Raw genomic sequence first — 15,144 nt, 5'->3', positions numbered from 1 at the left:
AGTCATGAGGATAGTTCTTTTACTATGTCAACCTCATTAAAAAATGAAACAACTCCCCTATGCAAATCTCAAAGGTAAACCTTCATTCCAACCACCGAGTTGAATGCAATAAAGATTGGGGGGCATGCACCTCAATTTGCGTTATTATGCTGGGGGCATGCAAACTTATCATCGAGCAGTTTTAGCACACAGTTCATGCTCGTTAAAAAATAAATGCAAGATCCGAGCAGTTTTAGCACATAGTTCATGCTCGTTAAAAAATAAACATAAGATCCGAGCAGTTTTAACACGGACTTCATGCTCGTTAAAAAAATAAACATAAGCAATGAGCAAGTGTTTCCACCAGCGCTTAAGCTCATTTTAAAATAAAAAATGAACCACTACCCGGTAAATAACCACTGTGAATGTAACCTTATCAGCCATTAAAGCCTTGGTCGTGTTTGCACCGTCACCTCCACTTTTCATTTGGCCGATCGTTCACCTCCATATGATTGTTTACCCATTTTGAGGAACAGCTGCGAAGAGTGATTTCACCTAGCCATCCTTGTGACACTGCCGTGATTGGAAAATTCCAACCTGACCCTGGAATCAACTGCTAACCCTGTTTATCACTCGTTCCTCAAAAGACGAGTCTTCTTTAAGCTCTTTTCAACTGACTCGTAAAATATGAAAAGATTGCCGAGTTTTGGCCTTCCAGCTCGTTAAAGCGACAGGAAGTGCTATCCCTCCTCTAGATTTTAATCTTTTTGGACCTGAGGGATTATAGCACAAAAAGATCGAGCGCTTGTTTTGTTCGGCTCGTTAAAACTATCGAAAACTCATCCCTTCTGTATTGTTTTATACTTTTTCGGACTTAAGGGATTAGATGACGAAAAAGGAACTTTGGAGTTATCTTTACGTACCTTTTCAGACTCTCTAAAAATGAAAAGGGACCGAGTTGTCTTTGTCGTTAGACTCGTTAAAATCATTAAATAGTGACAAACTTGTCTTTAGACGAGAACGAGTTTCACTATCGCTAGGCTCGTTAAAACATAGCGATGGGCTTGCCCGAAGGGCAGGTTATAGAACAAGCATATGTTATCCTCCTCAAGCTTGACAAAAATAAAGAGGTACTGGTCAGCAATGACTGGGGAAAAATTGGGAGAAACTAAAGAAAACTTTGATGGTAGCAAGTCGCTCTTGAACATGACACTTTTCCTCTGTACCACAATCGGGTTGGGTTGTTTCATTCACCGGTCACATCACCATGGTCTCCCCATACCATCCATAATTGGGGTAATGCTACCGATCCATCGCATCAGTGTCACCATATGTTCAAGAGAAGTCGTTCAGAAAGAGTCAACCGTGTTCCATCCACTGCCATACATTATCCTTCATCCTTTCATGACTGCCACCCTGAATCATATGTCACAGATCGTTTTCACCTCCATCAAAATCATTAGCTCCGTTCCGTGTCACTGATGTGAGATTCATTAAGGCCCTCCTTTGACGGATTGCTTCTTGTCGACATCAGCTCATTATCCAAGAAGTTGATCTAGGAACAACCCCTTCAGTACTTTGAAGCTTGCATGCCTCAATGGCAAGTTTCTCACTTCCGGCGACAGGTATACATCAATGACCTTCGACCGAAAGATTTCGTGTGGTGTTCCACGCCAAGTCCTTTATTCACACCACGTGAATTGTACTGCAGTACCTTGAGGGTCATTATCATTATCGGTGATTCCTCTCGCACTTGTTAACGGTTTACCTCATTGACCGGTAATCAAGCGATGTCTTTCCATGTTCGACTTCAGAACAATTCTCACATGGATCGACCTGTACTTAGAGTGAAGATCGAACGAGTTTGAAGACCCCGAATCTAGTTTCATCCATCCGGGCTGTGATATATATTCAGGAAAGATAAAGACATTTGACATGTACATCATTGCAGCAGATCATCATCCTACTCAAAGGATGATAATTTCATCAAAATTATCAGTCTACCATCAGACGATTGTCTGTTCTATGTACAAAGAAATGAATTTATAAAGCTGAGCATGGGAATGCCCGCCTCAGCTAGATCATGAAAGCAGTATGAAAAATAATGTATTGTATTGTATCTTATTACAAGTCTCCTCCCAGCATTGGATGAACTTCGGACCCTCCTGGATAAAGCATTTCACCCGATAAACGGCCTCACACTTTAGGGGGCAACTGTTATAGACATTTGTGTGCCTTACAGCATTGAGCATGAAATGTCCATAATCTAAGGGATCCAAAGTCCCTAAACATGTTGTTCCTACCCCTAGAGGAACAAGGCTAACAAACCACAGCAATTCACAGAAGTTCTCCACCTGAAACTGCTCAAAAACAAGTCAATTCAGGATCATGTCAATGGCTCCACTGGCTGTCTGCGCTGAATGTCAATGGCTCCACTGGCTACCTGCGCTGAATGTCAAAGCCAACACTGGCTACCTGCGCTAAGCGAGAGTGGACATGTGGCAAGTTCATTTCTCAAGGTGTCAGAACCCAGGAAGCTTCCAAAATGACACTTGCCTCAGGGAATTCGACTGGTGATGAGTAAGAGGTTCCAAATCTCCAAGTGGAAGCAAGAACCTCCAAGTGGAATCAAGAACTGACAGAGGGAGAGGACACTAGTCAGATCTCAAGCTGACTCATCCTCTCTCCAAGCATCTATATTGGATCTCTCCTCCATGAGATCTAGAGGCTGGAATTTTGTTATTGCAAAGAATTGTTGTTGGTTTGAGATCAGAATCATTGGGTGCTTAATGCTTTGAAGGGCGGTGAAGATAGGAATTCCATTTTCACTGGGAAGGAGATGCTGGATTGGAGCCCTCTGGGTTGTATCTCTTCCTGAACCTTGTTATTCATCAATAAAGCTATCTTGGTTTCTCCTATATACTGGTGTATCTTTGATGTATGATTGCATTAGTATGTTTAGTTTACTTCTAATCCTGAACTAGTTATGAATATGAATCCATGTCTTGTGTAGTGTTCTTCTCTTGTGATCTTGCAGAAACCTGTTGAAGCTGGGCGAGCGAGAAGGCAAGTAGCTGGGAACTCTCTAAGAGAAGAGAAACCGGATCGAGGGACAAACGGAAGACACCGGTTAGTCCATCCACCTCTCTTCATTCTTAATTCATAAAGAAAGAATACTAGAATAGCTATCTCTATTTGTTGCTAAGGCACTGTCACACCTTAGGTGGATAGGATCGTCCTGCATAGGCATTTTTCCCCACAACAGGGACATCTACCAACTACTTTATGATGACATAAAAACTATGTTTAGAAACCATTCTAGGTAGCCAGAAAGAGAGGTATGGGAAGTCAACCCTTAGCCAGTACATCCTCATCTAGTTCATCACTGAGAGGTGAATTTGAAAATCTGCTAGAAGATTTCAAGAGCGAGATGAGGCAAACTCTTGCCATGCAAATGGATACCTTGCATATCAAAAGGAAACAAGAGGGAGCAGAAAGGGCCTTGGCCATTTTTTGTCCTAGGTGCACCAAAAGGCATCTTAGGAATGAATGTCCATTGAACTCTATAGAAGTGTGTTCGGTCTGTGAACAAGACCATTCTACGAATCAGTTCCCTTCCTTGCCCAGACTTAAAGTTGCATACCAGGGGGCTGAAGGGACCACTGAGCCACTTTCTTTCATGAACCAAAGGAGGACACATGGGCCCAGACCTACCAACATGGAATGCAAGGGACATACCAGACATATTACAACCCTAATCAATCCACTTCCATGCCTTCTTAGGGTCCCCCTACTCATCCTTCCTGGTCTACACCCCCTCTTTGGTCATATCCATCTCAATACCATGCTCAACCAGCTGCTCATTCATTTCACTCTTATGCTCAGCCACAGCCTCAGTGGAATGCACCTCATCAGGGGTGGAGGCCCCAGTACAACTCTCCTCCCACTCTTTTGCCTCCACCACCTGCTCCACCAAGGCAACCCAAAATACCTGCTCAACCGAACCTGAACTCGAATAACAGACAGGCCCAATAGGTATATAATGGGGAAACATCATGCCTGACCTATGTTGTGGAGATTCAGGAGATTAACCTATGATTTGGGAAGGTTCTACCAGATAACCAGCCTTCCCCTAAGGGGGATGAGAAAGAAAAAGAGGAAAGTGAACCAAAAGCCACTCCACCCTTTCTTGAGAGATTAACTGGAAGAACACAACCTACCCCAGAAGAAACCGAACTTCTAGGAGAATTGAAAAAATTATGTGTAAAGATACCCCTTCTCCAAGCCATAAGGATGTGCCTATATACAACAAGATGATCAAGGAGAAGTGCTTCAGGCACCAAGGCAGGCACAAGAGAGATTCTCCAACTATCAATGTCATAGGACAACTGTCCGACCTGATGTTGGGGTAGGTAATATGTCTAAAATATCTAGACCCTGGAAGTCCTGTAGTCGATGTCCACATCAATGGCACCATAATCCCCCATTCCCTGATTGATCTAGGGGCTACCATTAATCTGATGACCAAGGACACTATGCTCAAGCTCAACCTTCAGGGCTCCCTAAGAAAGACCACAACAGTACTACAGTTAGAAAACCACTCCACCGTGACCCTTGAAGGGATTGTGGTAGATGTAATGGTCTCCATCAATTCATGGGAGTACCCTGCTAATTTCCTAGTTCTCCAACCAAAGGCAAAGCTCTCTGGGTATCCTATCATCTTTGGAAGACCCTAGTTTGCTACTGTAGATGCCTACATCAATTATCGAGCAGGGAACATGACAATCAAGAATGGGCATATGTCCAAACAACTAGTCCTATATCCTCTTGCCCAACCTTTGTTAGAACATGATTTACCTCTCTGGTTAGAGGAGGAATATGAGGATGAAGTCTATTCCGCACCACTATGTGTAGTAGAGGCTAACATGGGGGGGGGGGGGGGGCAAACTGAGGATGATCTTATTGAAAACTTGATTCAGAATCCACCCCCCCAATGTGTTACCATTAGAAGAGATGGTGGAAGAAACCCAATCTAATCCTTTAGTTGATCTCTGTGTGGCCGACTCGACCTCTCTCCGAGTTAAGAATGTGGAATTCACACCAGAAAGAACCTTGAAGATCAACTCATCCCTATCCACCTCTTAGGAGAAAGAACTGTGTAGCTTATTAAGAAACCACTTGGATGCTTTTGCTTGGAGCTATAAGGAGATGAAGGGAGTGCACCCTTCAGTCTGTACTCATAACATTTACATTAAGGAAGATTGCAAACCAGTCAGGCAGCCTCAAAGGAGGATGAATCCAGCCCTTAAGGACATTGTCAAAAAAGAACTACAAAAGTTATTGGATGCAGGATTCATCTACCCTATCTCTGACAGTGAATGGGTCTTTCCTTTGGTGCTAGCGCCAAATAAAAATGGGAAGTGGAGAATCTGTGTCAATTATCGGGAACTAAACAAGGCCACCAAGAAGGACCATTTTCCTTTGCCTTTCATAGATCAAGTCTTAGATGGCCTGGCAAAGAAGAAGTTTTTCTCCTTCCTAGATGGGTTTAGTAGGTACAACCAGATCCAAATCAGCCCGGAAAACTAGGATAAGACCACTTTCACTTGTCCTTGGGGTACCTTTGCATACTAGGTCCTTCCTTTCGAGTTGTGTAATGCTCTCACCACTTTCTAGAGAGCAGTATTGAGTATATTTGTTGAACTAGTTCATGATGCAGTGGAAATCTATATGGATGACTTTACCCCTTATGGTTCTAACTTCCAGGAAGCTTTGTCTAGCCTGGGAAAAGTTTTGGACAAGTGCATTGAAATGAACCTGTCCCTCAGTCTTGAAAAATGTGAATTCCTGATGACTAAAGGGACCGTGCTAGGTCATGCAATCTCTCAGTAAGGATTACAGGTGGAACCCAACAAAATTACCATCATCCAAAGGATCCCACCTCCTCAAAAGGTAAGAGATGTTCGAAGTTCCTAGTTTTAGCAGGGTATTATAGAAGATTCATTAAGGATTTTAGTAAGCTAGCCTCTCCATTATTTGGTCTTTTGGGAAAAGGTGCAAAGTTCATATGGACTGACAACTGTCAAGAGGCTCTAGATACCTTGAAAAGTAAACTAGTGACTGCCCCAATTTTGAGAGGTCCAAACTGGGCCCTACCTTTCCACATTCATATAGATGCCTCAAACAAAGCGATAGGAGCAGCCTTAGGGCAAATGATGAGAAGTTGCCTTATGCCATATATTTTGTAAGTAAAAACTTGTTGAAGGTAGAATTAAACTACACTGTAACTGAAAAGGAGCTCCTAGCTGTAGTCCATTCCTTAAATAAGTTCAGACACTACATCACCAGCTATCAAATATTTGTACACACTGATCATGCTGCAATTAGGTATTTAATGAACAAACTAGATGTAAATGCTCGCATTATTAGATGGTTTCTTTTATTGCAACAATTTGATTTAACCATTATTGATAAGCCGGGTAAGGAAAATGTTGTTGCTGATTTTTTGTCTAGACTAGATTTGCCTGTAGGTGAAGAAGGGATGGTGGATGATCAAATGCCAAATGAACACCTATTTGCTATCTCCATACTCTCTCCATGGTTTGCTGATATAGCAAATTATTTGGTTTCTCCACAGTTCTTGCCACACCTGTCCTCAAAAGAGAAGAGCAAGATCGTGAGAAAAAGTGCCCATTCACTTGGATTGGGGGCAATCTTTTCAAACTTGGCCCAGGTCAGGTTTTGAGGAGATGTGTTAGGGAGGAGGACGTTTTTGACATTCTCCTAACCTATCATGATGGGCCTTGTGGGGGCAATTTTGCAGCAAAGAGGACTGCCTTCAAAATCTTGCAAGTAGGTTACTATTGGCCCACTCTTCATCAAGATGTAAGGAGAAATATCAGCCAATGTGACCGATGTCAAAGGATGGGGAAACCTACTCCAAGGGATGAGATGCCCCTGCAACCTCAAGTGACTTTTGAGTGTTTTGATAAGTGCGGCATCGACTTTGTGGGTCTTGTCAACCCTCCTTCAAAGAAGAATTCTTACATCATCGTGTGCACTGATTATCTAACAAAATGGGCATAAACAAAGGCAATCAAGGTAGCAACAGAAGAAAAAGTAGTTGAGTTTTTGAGAGAGAATATCTTCTACAAGTTTGGATATCCAAGAGAATTAGTCACGGATCAAGGGAGTCAGTTTACCTCGAATCTGATTGAGGACATGCTCACACATCATAAAATTAAGCACAAAATTTCCACCCCTTACCATCCGCACGCAAATGGACAAGTGGAAGTCACTAACAGAGCTTTGGAAGGGATTTTGACCAAGGTAGTGAGCAGCAACAGAAAATATTGGGCAGATCGATTGGTTGAGGCCACCTGGGCCTATAACACCACTTGGAAGACCACCACAGGGTTCACACCCTATGAGCTGGTCTATGGGAAGAAGGCTTTTCTGTCAATAGAATTTGAATATAACACACTAAGGATGGCAGCTCAGCTGGACCTAGATCTCAGCCATGCACAAAAGGAAAGGTTACTTCAGCTAAATGGATTGGATGAATAAAGATTGCAGGCCCTTCTCCACTCAGAGGTAGTCCAGCTTCAAAGGAAAATATGGCATGACAGACACCTCAAAGAGAAACAATTCTAGGAAGGAGATTGGGCATTGTTGTATGATTCAAGATATAAAGATTTCAAGGGCAAACTGAGGACAAGATGGCTGGGACCATACACAGTAGAAAGGTGCAATGAAAATGGTTCAGTTCTGATCAGGACCATCGATGAAGAAGCCATCCCCATGTTTGTCAATGGGCATAGGTTGAAAATATACAGGAAGCCCCTCTCCAAGCAAGAATTCATTGAGAATTTGAGTAAAACAGTGTTGGTAGTGGAGCAAGTGTCTGCCTCCACTCCAACCACACCTTACAAAAAAATAAAAATAAAAAATAAAATGAGGAGAATAAAAGATCCCTGGGTGAAAACCTCCCCTTGGAGGCACCCAGGGTAGGCAGTGAGGGTGAAAACCTCCTGGAGGTGCCCCAACTATCTCATAAAAAAAAAAAACAGAGAAAAAAGAAAAAACAGGAACAGAAAAATTAACTTCTTTTGAATGCTTTGTAGGTTGCAGGAGAGCCACAAAAGAAAAAGGGACATGGCCAAGCCAAATACACCTCTGATAGATCATTTTTCCATTAGTTTTGTCTTTCTCTAGTCCCTGGTCTCACCCGTTCTGGAAATTATGCATCCTACAGGAGGCTCTATGCATTCTACAGGGGGCTCCTGTAGAAATCACAGAGAGCTTGAAATCAAGTCCAGAAAAGGATCAAAGGGCTAAAAACTTGTTCAGAAGACCTGTGGACCTCCCTACCACCATTCATCCTCCTGACTCTCCATTTCACACCTACACCACTACATTTCCACTCGTTTCTTTCCTCCCTGCATAGAAAACACGAAAATCTTATTTTTTTTGTTTTATTTTTTTTTAAATGAAGAATAAACAACAACATCCTTAACTTATCTCTTACTTAGGGCATACCAGCTGCTTTTCCTTGACCGATATAACCTTCCTCAGCAATCTCTCAAGTCCTTGCTCAAGCCTCAGCCAAAAGTTTTAGAGGGAGAATCAGTTACAAGAAATCCTGTAGGATTCCTGTAGCAGCTAATCCCCTTAAAAATCGAGCTCCAAAGGTAGGGTCAGTGCAGCAACAGATGACAAAACACGCAAGGAACCAGTCCTGATTAAAGATCACTAGCATGAGGTAGCCATTGTAGAAATTTTAAATAATATGACACTTATTCACAAATATTATCCTGATTATACACTATTTGCGGAATGCATGCATAATACATAACCTCCTCTACGTTGATCATCAATTTTGCAGAATTCAGAAACAATCACATGCGCACATTGAAGCATCAATCACACATATCAACACAATATATCATGGGGAAAGCATACAGCTGAAAACCCCCAACTATATGTATATTATATTGATTGATAACATGTAACAATACATAGTACAATACTCCTCACAAGTACTCAGTACTATCTCCACCTGTTACACACAAACTAGCTCAGATATGAATCAATCACAGGTTCAAATCTCCTCTGCTGCTTGCTTGCCTCCACTGCACAATCCTGCATGAGAATAATGATGAATGGCTGAAGCGGACTCGTATTTCCTTGGCTTAACCACGCAATTCTCATTGTCATAACTCAATCCCATTGATTATGCAAGATCTCATGCACAACTATAGTCACAACTGATAGCAATCTCAACCTTTAACACCTGTCTCCACTTAACTGTCCATGCACTGAGTTAACTGATGTATTCTTTAGTTGCTTTATGAGTTAATAATTAGTGAATTAATTAACAATTAATTCACATCACTCATCACTAGTGTATTCTGTAGTTAGACTAAATACAACTAGTTTAACCAAGTCAAACTAAACACAACTCCATCAACTCCACAATCAACTCCACCAAACTCAACCACATGAGTTCTAACTGAAGTCCTGCATGCCATAACTCAACTGAGCCACAAGAAAAGCATATTTCCTTCTGACAGCTGCATGTGCCACATCTGTAGCTCAAATTGAAGTGCTCCAAGACTTTATAGTCCAAATATTATTATGAGCTAATAATATTCGACTGTTCTATTTTTAGCCTAGCAGTCTAAAAATAGAATCTGCCCATATGTCTAAAAATAGAAGTCCATCTATTTTTACCAACATGACCAATCATCCACAAATAGCATCCTACAACTCATAGACCATGATCCATATGTCTGAAAATAGACATAGTATAAAAATAGACTTTGCGCCAAAAATAGCCTGTGGATCCACTTAGTGAAGGAGACTTCTTTTCACTAAGCTCCTTCATCTTGTTGCATTTTAAACACTCCCTCTCAACAAGATATGGATTATCTACAACCCCTATCCTGCAACTCTGGAATGTTCTGCATGCAACACATTTGCCCGGTCCACTTGCTCCAACAACACATAGAACAAAAACACTCCCAACTGACCACTTTGTTGGGCTAGGAACATACCCCAATGCTGAAGCTCTACCTGCTGCTGACAATTGCTCCCTCTCTGAAATTTGCGCTACTACAACATCTCCATGCATCTCACACCATTGCACACTTCTCTGTGCCACCTAGCACTGTGCAAAACACTTGTGCCTCTTGCATTGCTGCAGCCTGCTAGCTATGCGTTGTCCTGGGATTCCCTACACTGTCGCTCTCTCTGCCACTCCATCCGCATCTGTCTCTACCCAATTAATTAGTTCCTGCTGTTAGAGCCTAAATCTGCCTTAGGCTGAAGGAAGGAAAAATTCAGGATAACCACAAACCACGCTCAGCCTCGTAGCTAGCCCTACGAGGACAGGAGAGGTCTCTCTCCAGGTCAACTCAGTAAAAATACTCAATAGGATCTGAGATGACTTAAAATGAGAACTGATTTTAGGCTAGTAAATAGATATGAAAGAGAGGTAATTGATTAAATGACTGAATTTTCTGAGCTATATGTGACCAAAGGACAACATTAGCTGAGAAATTAAATCAAAGATACATATTATTTCGTGAGGCAAGATAGGCATGAGGTTTCGTAATCAAACTAAAATGATATGGAGTGGACAGACTGTTGAGAAGATGAAAAGGACATATATAATGAATCCTTTTCAGATAGAATAAGACACACAGAGGATGAATGTTTCTCCCAGGCAGAGAAATAAACTGAATTCTACCTTTCTTACTTAAAAACATTCAGCTAGAAACGATTATGAATGAACTGAAAACATAACAATTTACTCATGAAACAATAAGAAGAACATATGATAAACTCACACCACATGGATATCAGGAATCAGAGCTACATCATTTCATTAAAATCTCCACCAAAACTGTACAATGAAAGCATTGGGTTTGTCCTCCACACTGCTCCCAGAAATTCCAACCCCTTACAAAATGATTTTTCAATACAATAAATAAGCTTTCTATGAGAAAATGGATTGATCCAGAATAAGGAATCATTTAATCATCACTAACAAAAAAAAAACTAAAGAGCCAACCACCTATTCTGAAAAGGGGAAGCATTACATTTTCCAATCAAAAGACCAATGCAGAGGCAGAATCTGTAGCTGTAAATCCTTTGAAGCATAACTGAAGTCAAAAGTAGGTAGTCGAATCCTATTCCTTTGCTAAATTTTGAGCCTAGAATCGTGTAGTTGTTGATTTTAGGCAAAAACTCTATTTCATGAATGTCACTTGGTACATTCCCACGCAAACGCCCTCAAATTTCTGGAGATGTGTTTGCCACTTTACAGACGGGAAAAGGTCTCCAATATTTTAATGCTGAAATTTGGATCAAATCCGCCACATATGTTTTTTTTTTTTTAATTAAATTTGAAAGCCTCCTTGCAAGAGGAGTTTATTTTTCTCAAATAAAAATGTACATTACTGTCAATTACATATGCAAAGAGAATCAAAGACTAATTAATTTGTAAAAGCACAGTGTCATCGTATTTGTCCTGCAGTGCTTGTGAGCACACTGATTCTTCCCATTTTCTCCATAGACACTATAAAATCTGAGAAGAACGACGAGCCCCGCGATTCTATATTGACAAATGCTTGTACCTCGTTGTTGGTCAGAAGTGCGTCATCGGATTGAAAGAAGCCTTTGTGCTTCATTATATTGGTGTAGTAATGCGTATCAAATGTTTGAAAACTGCTGGGATCCATCTCTACCCTTGTATTTTTGTCCCCTGGCTTGCATTGTAATTTCAGTTTAGCTGCATAATGCTTGTTCAAGGACCGATCCATATCTCCCTTTCCTGTAAAATTGTAAAGCCGGTTGCTAAAGGAGCTGCAGTGGGATATCCCTATAATGTGGGCACCTGATAAGACAACAAGGTCTTTACCATCAAGACCATTGCTGGCAAATATTGATGTGAGTTGGGAGATATTCCCAGCGGGGGGAGGAAGTTTAGTGAGAGCTTCTTTCTTGATAGACACCACTCCATCTCTGCGTCCTGTTGGAACATTCTAGAATGGTCCACCCAACATATGGACAACATCTTGTGCGACGAGTGCAAGAATATCGGCGCATGACACCATACCCGGGCACACTTTCTCCACTGCACCTTTGGCTGTGTCAATTATTTGGAATCCTCTCAGACTCTGATTTGGAAGCGCATCCTTTTCTGCTTTGGCTGAATTTGTTGAATTCAAGAGCACCGATCCATTGCAACCCTTAGAAAAATCATTGAGGAAACGAATGAACATAGGTGGAACTCCTGGCACCTGGTGGGACGAGGATTTGGCTGAATGTTAGAGTAAAGATATGTGAATCTCGAGTTGGTTCGTACTCCATATTGCCTAGGCACTACAGAAATGTATTCTTTGACAGACCTATCCATCCTATGCATTTCTTTCTTCCATGGAATCACAGCCACCATCCATTTATACCCATGCTTAGCACTTATTTCATCATTTTCAGGTACGCAAAGCCTTTTTGGAATCTCAAGAACAATGCATCTCTAAGGGGCATTCCCAGACAAGTAACTCCAAATGAAAGCTTTCCTTCCGCACAACTTCTAGCATAGCCCTGTCGCCCTGTCCATGCCACACAATATCGCTATTGTGCCTACCCCATGGGTTCTCAGCCATTCAACTTCAGCATTACGAACCTATTGGGGGAATTCACATACAAATACAGGTCGAGTATGAGCTGCCCCAGAGATGTTTCCTCCTTCATATGATAGCACTGACCCTGGAAACTGAGAAAAGTTTTTTAAGTTCCAACCTGATGTTACGTATGGATCAACTTCACCAGATTGTGTTCCAGGTAAAGATTTTGGAAACCCACTCCCAAAAACCCCAGTTTCAACATCTGCCATATAAAACCTGTGAAAGATAACTCTATTTCTTCTGTTGGCCTCTCAACCACGCGCCAATATTCACCTTCAACTATCTCTACAGATGGTTCCTACTTTGACTTGGATTCACCACTCAATTCTTTGATTTCTTCGCTTCTAAACCACAGTGCCATAGTCAAAAATCATTAAACAGGCTTTGACAAATTTACTTGGAGAAAATTGCACTGAAACAAATCGAATTTTTGTAGAGTGGAAGTGATTTGGCCTTTGGGGCTCTGTGCGCCATGCAAAAACACAATGCGCCGCGGCCCTTGGGTGCGTCGCGCTAGAAGAAAATAACACGGAGTTGAACTTCCCAACGTGTCGCGTTGTGTGTGTGCATCACAACCCTTCCCAATGCATTGCGCTACCTTAAACTCACACAGTCGACTTCTTCCAAACACAGTTTTGCTTTTACACTTTCAAAACACAATTTCTCCCTTGGATTCTAAATGACGCTTGTTGCAAAGGAATAAATAGCTTTGAGAAATATCTTGACAAGAGATGGTTTTGATTTTTACTTCTTCAAAACCCATTTTGCAATGTTTTTTGATTTTGGCAATTTTCATTTAATCCAAATTTGTCCATTTGTTTTCTCACTGATTTTCTGAGTTTTAACTGATGAAATGGGTTGATTTTTGCAGGGATGTTGGCGTTGAACTTTAGCAAAGGAGGACCAGAGTCTGCAAGTGAAGAACATCATGGTAGAAAGATACATCTTATTACAAAAACTGAATTCGACAATTTCTTATTCAAAATAGAGTTTTGAACAAGAAATGTCCTCGAGCATATTTAATGATGAAATTTTTTTAATTGAAAACTTATTGAAATCCTCCTCATGGCCCGTAGGCATTATTTAACATTTCTAAAGACCAAACCCTAGACTTAAAAATTAAAATGACTCTTTTTGACCAAAATAGCATCTATGACTACAAATCACTTGAAATGAACTTTGATGATTTTTGGAGAAATTTTGACCAACCCACCAAGTACAAACATGAGGGACACAAGAAATCCAAACCCTTATGTCAGTCAATGGCATGCCCCTAGCGAAATGCAACTGAGTGAAACGAGCAAGACACCTAAAAATGAAATGCAAAAAGAGTTTTGATCTCTGACGGAGGGATGACCAGACTGACTCTATCATTGGCTCCAATAGGGATGGTAGCTCCTTGGATGTGCCAAGAACGGCAGATCTCTGGGAGAGTTAGACAATGCCTTCGTCCATTGGGCTATGGAGTCATTATTTCAACAAACAACACAAGACTCTGACTCAATTTGACTGAAACTTGACTCAAAATGACTCAATGATAAAATTGAAATGACTGAAAAATTGACTCGACAAACTGAACTCAAAACTGAAACCTTTCTTCAGAATTATAGCCTTCACTTCAGGCCCTAGACTGAAGAAAAGATTACAGCACACTCTTGCAGTGAAACTGAAATAAAATGGTATTTACAATGACAATGATAATAGCAGAAATAACTTAGAAATGGTACCACTTGAGCAGCCGACCATTGACCGGCCCTCCTGGACAATCTTCCGCGTTCATTTCCTTCAAAAGAAAGGCATTCTGACCTCGATATGCTGTGATCTTAAAAGGACCTTTCCAGAGATTTTCAAAATTACCGTGCTTGCCCTTTTCTGCATTCCTTGCATCCCACTTTAAAACCACATCATCCAACTGAAATGTGTCCGCCTTTGCTTTTCTGTCATAAATCTTTTTAATTCTCTCCTGCAACTTGAATGTGTTTTGAAAAACATCTTCCCGTGTCTGCTGCAAGTGGATCATTTGATTTAGTCTTCTCTGCATTGGGTCATCTTCACTACTAGCCTCCTGAAGAAGTTTGACTACTGGAGCTGCAAGAGAGGTAGGGAACATGGTATCAACTCCATAAACTAGCTCAAAGGGGGACATACCAATGGATTTCTTCTGACTCACTCGATCTGCCCAAAGTGCATGAACCAACTTCTTATGCCAACTCTTCTTATTGAATTCCAACATCTTCTTAATGATATTAACCAAAGATTTGATGGAAGACTCCGCTAATCCATTGCCTTGTGGATGATAGGCGGTTGAGTGCCCAAAGTAATGTGGTATTTACTGCAAAACTCAACCATCCTTTTTGACTTGAAAGCTGTTACGTTATCAATGATTAACTTACTCGGGCAACCAAAACGAGACAAAATATTATTCTCAAGAAATGAAATTATTACCGCATTCGTAGCTTGCCTAGTGGGAATT

The 15,144-nt window shown here is 41.2% G+C and overlaps 1 pseudogene; it reads right to left on the bottom strand.

Annotated features, from left to right (window-relative positions):
- Positions 1–11,498: 11,498 nt before the first annotated feature.
- Positions 11,499–12,880, bottom strand: LOC149224171 (peroxidase 27 pseudogene; annotated as a pseudogene).
- Between the last annotated feature and the right edge of the window lie 2,264 nt (positions 12,881–15,144).

The sequence above is a fragment of the Pinus tabuliformis genome, chromosome Q (assembly GCF_031772625.1).
Source record: "Pinus tabuliformis cultivar Carrire ecotype Pingquan chromosome Q, CPIR1, whole genome shotgun sequence".
NCBI classification, from domain to species: domain Eukaryota; kingdom Viridiplantae; phylum Streptophyta; class Pinopsida; order Pinales; family Pinaceae; genus Pinus; species Pinus tabuliformis.
This window is presented reverse-complemented; position numbering and strand designations above follow the sequence as displayed.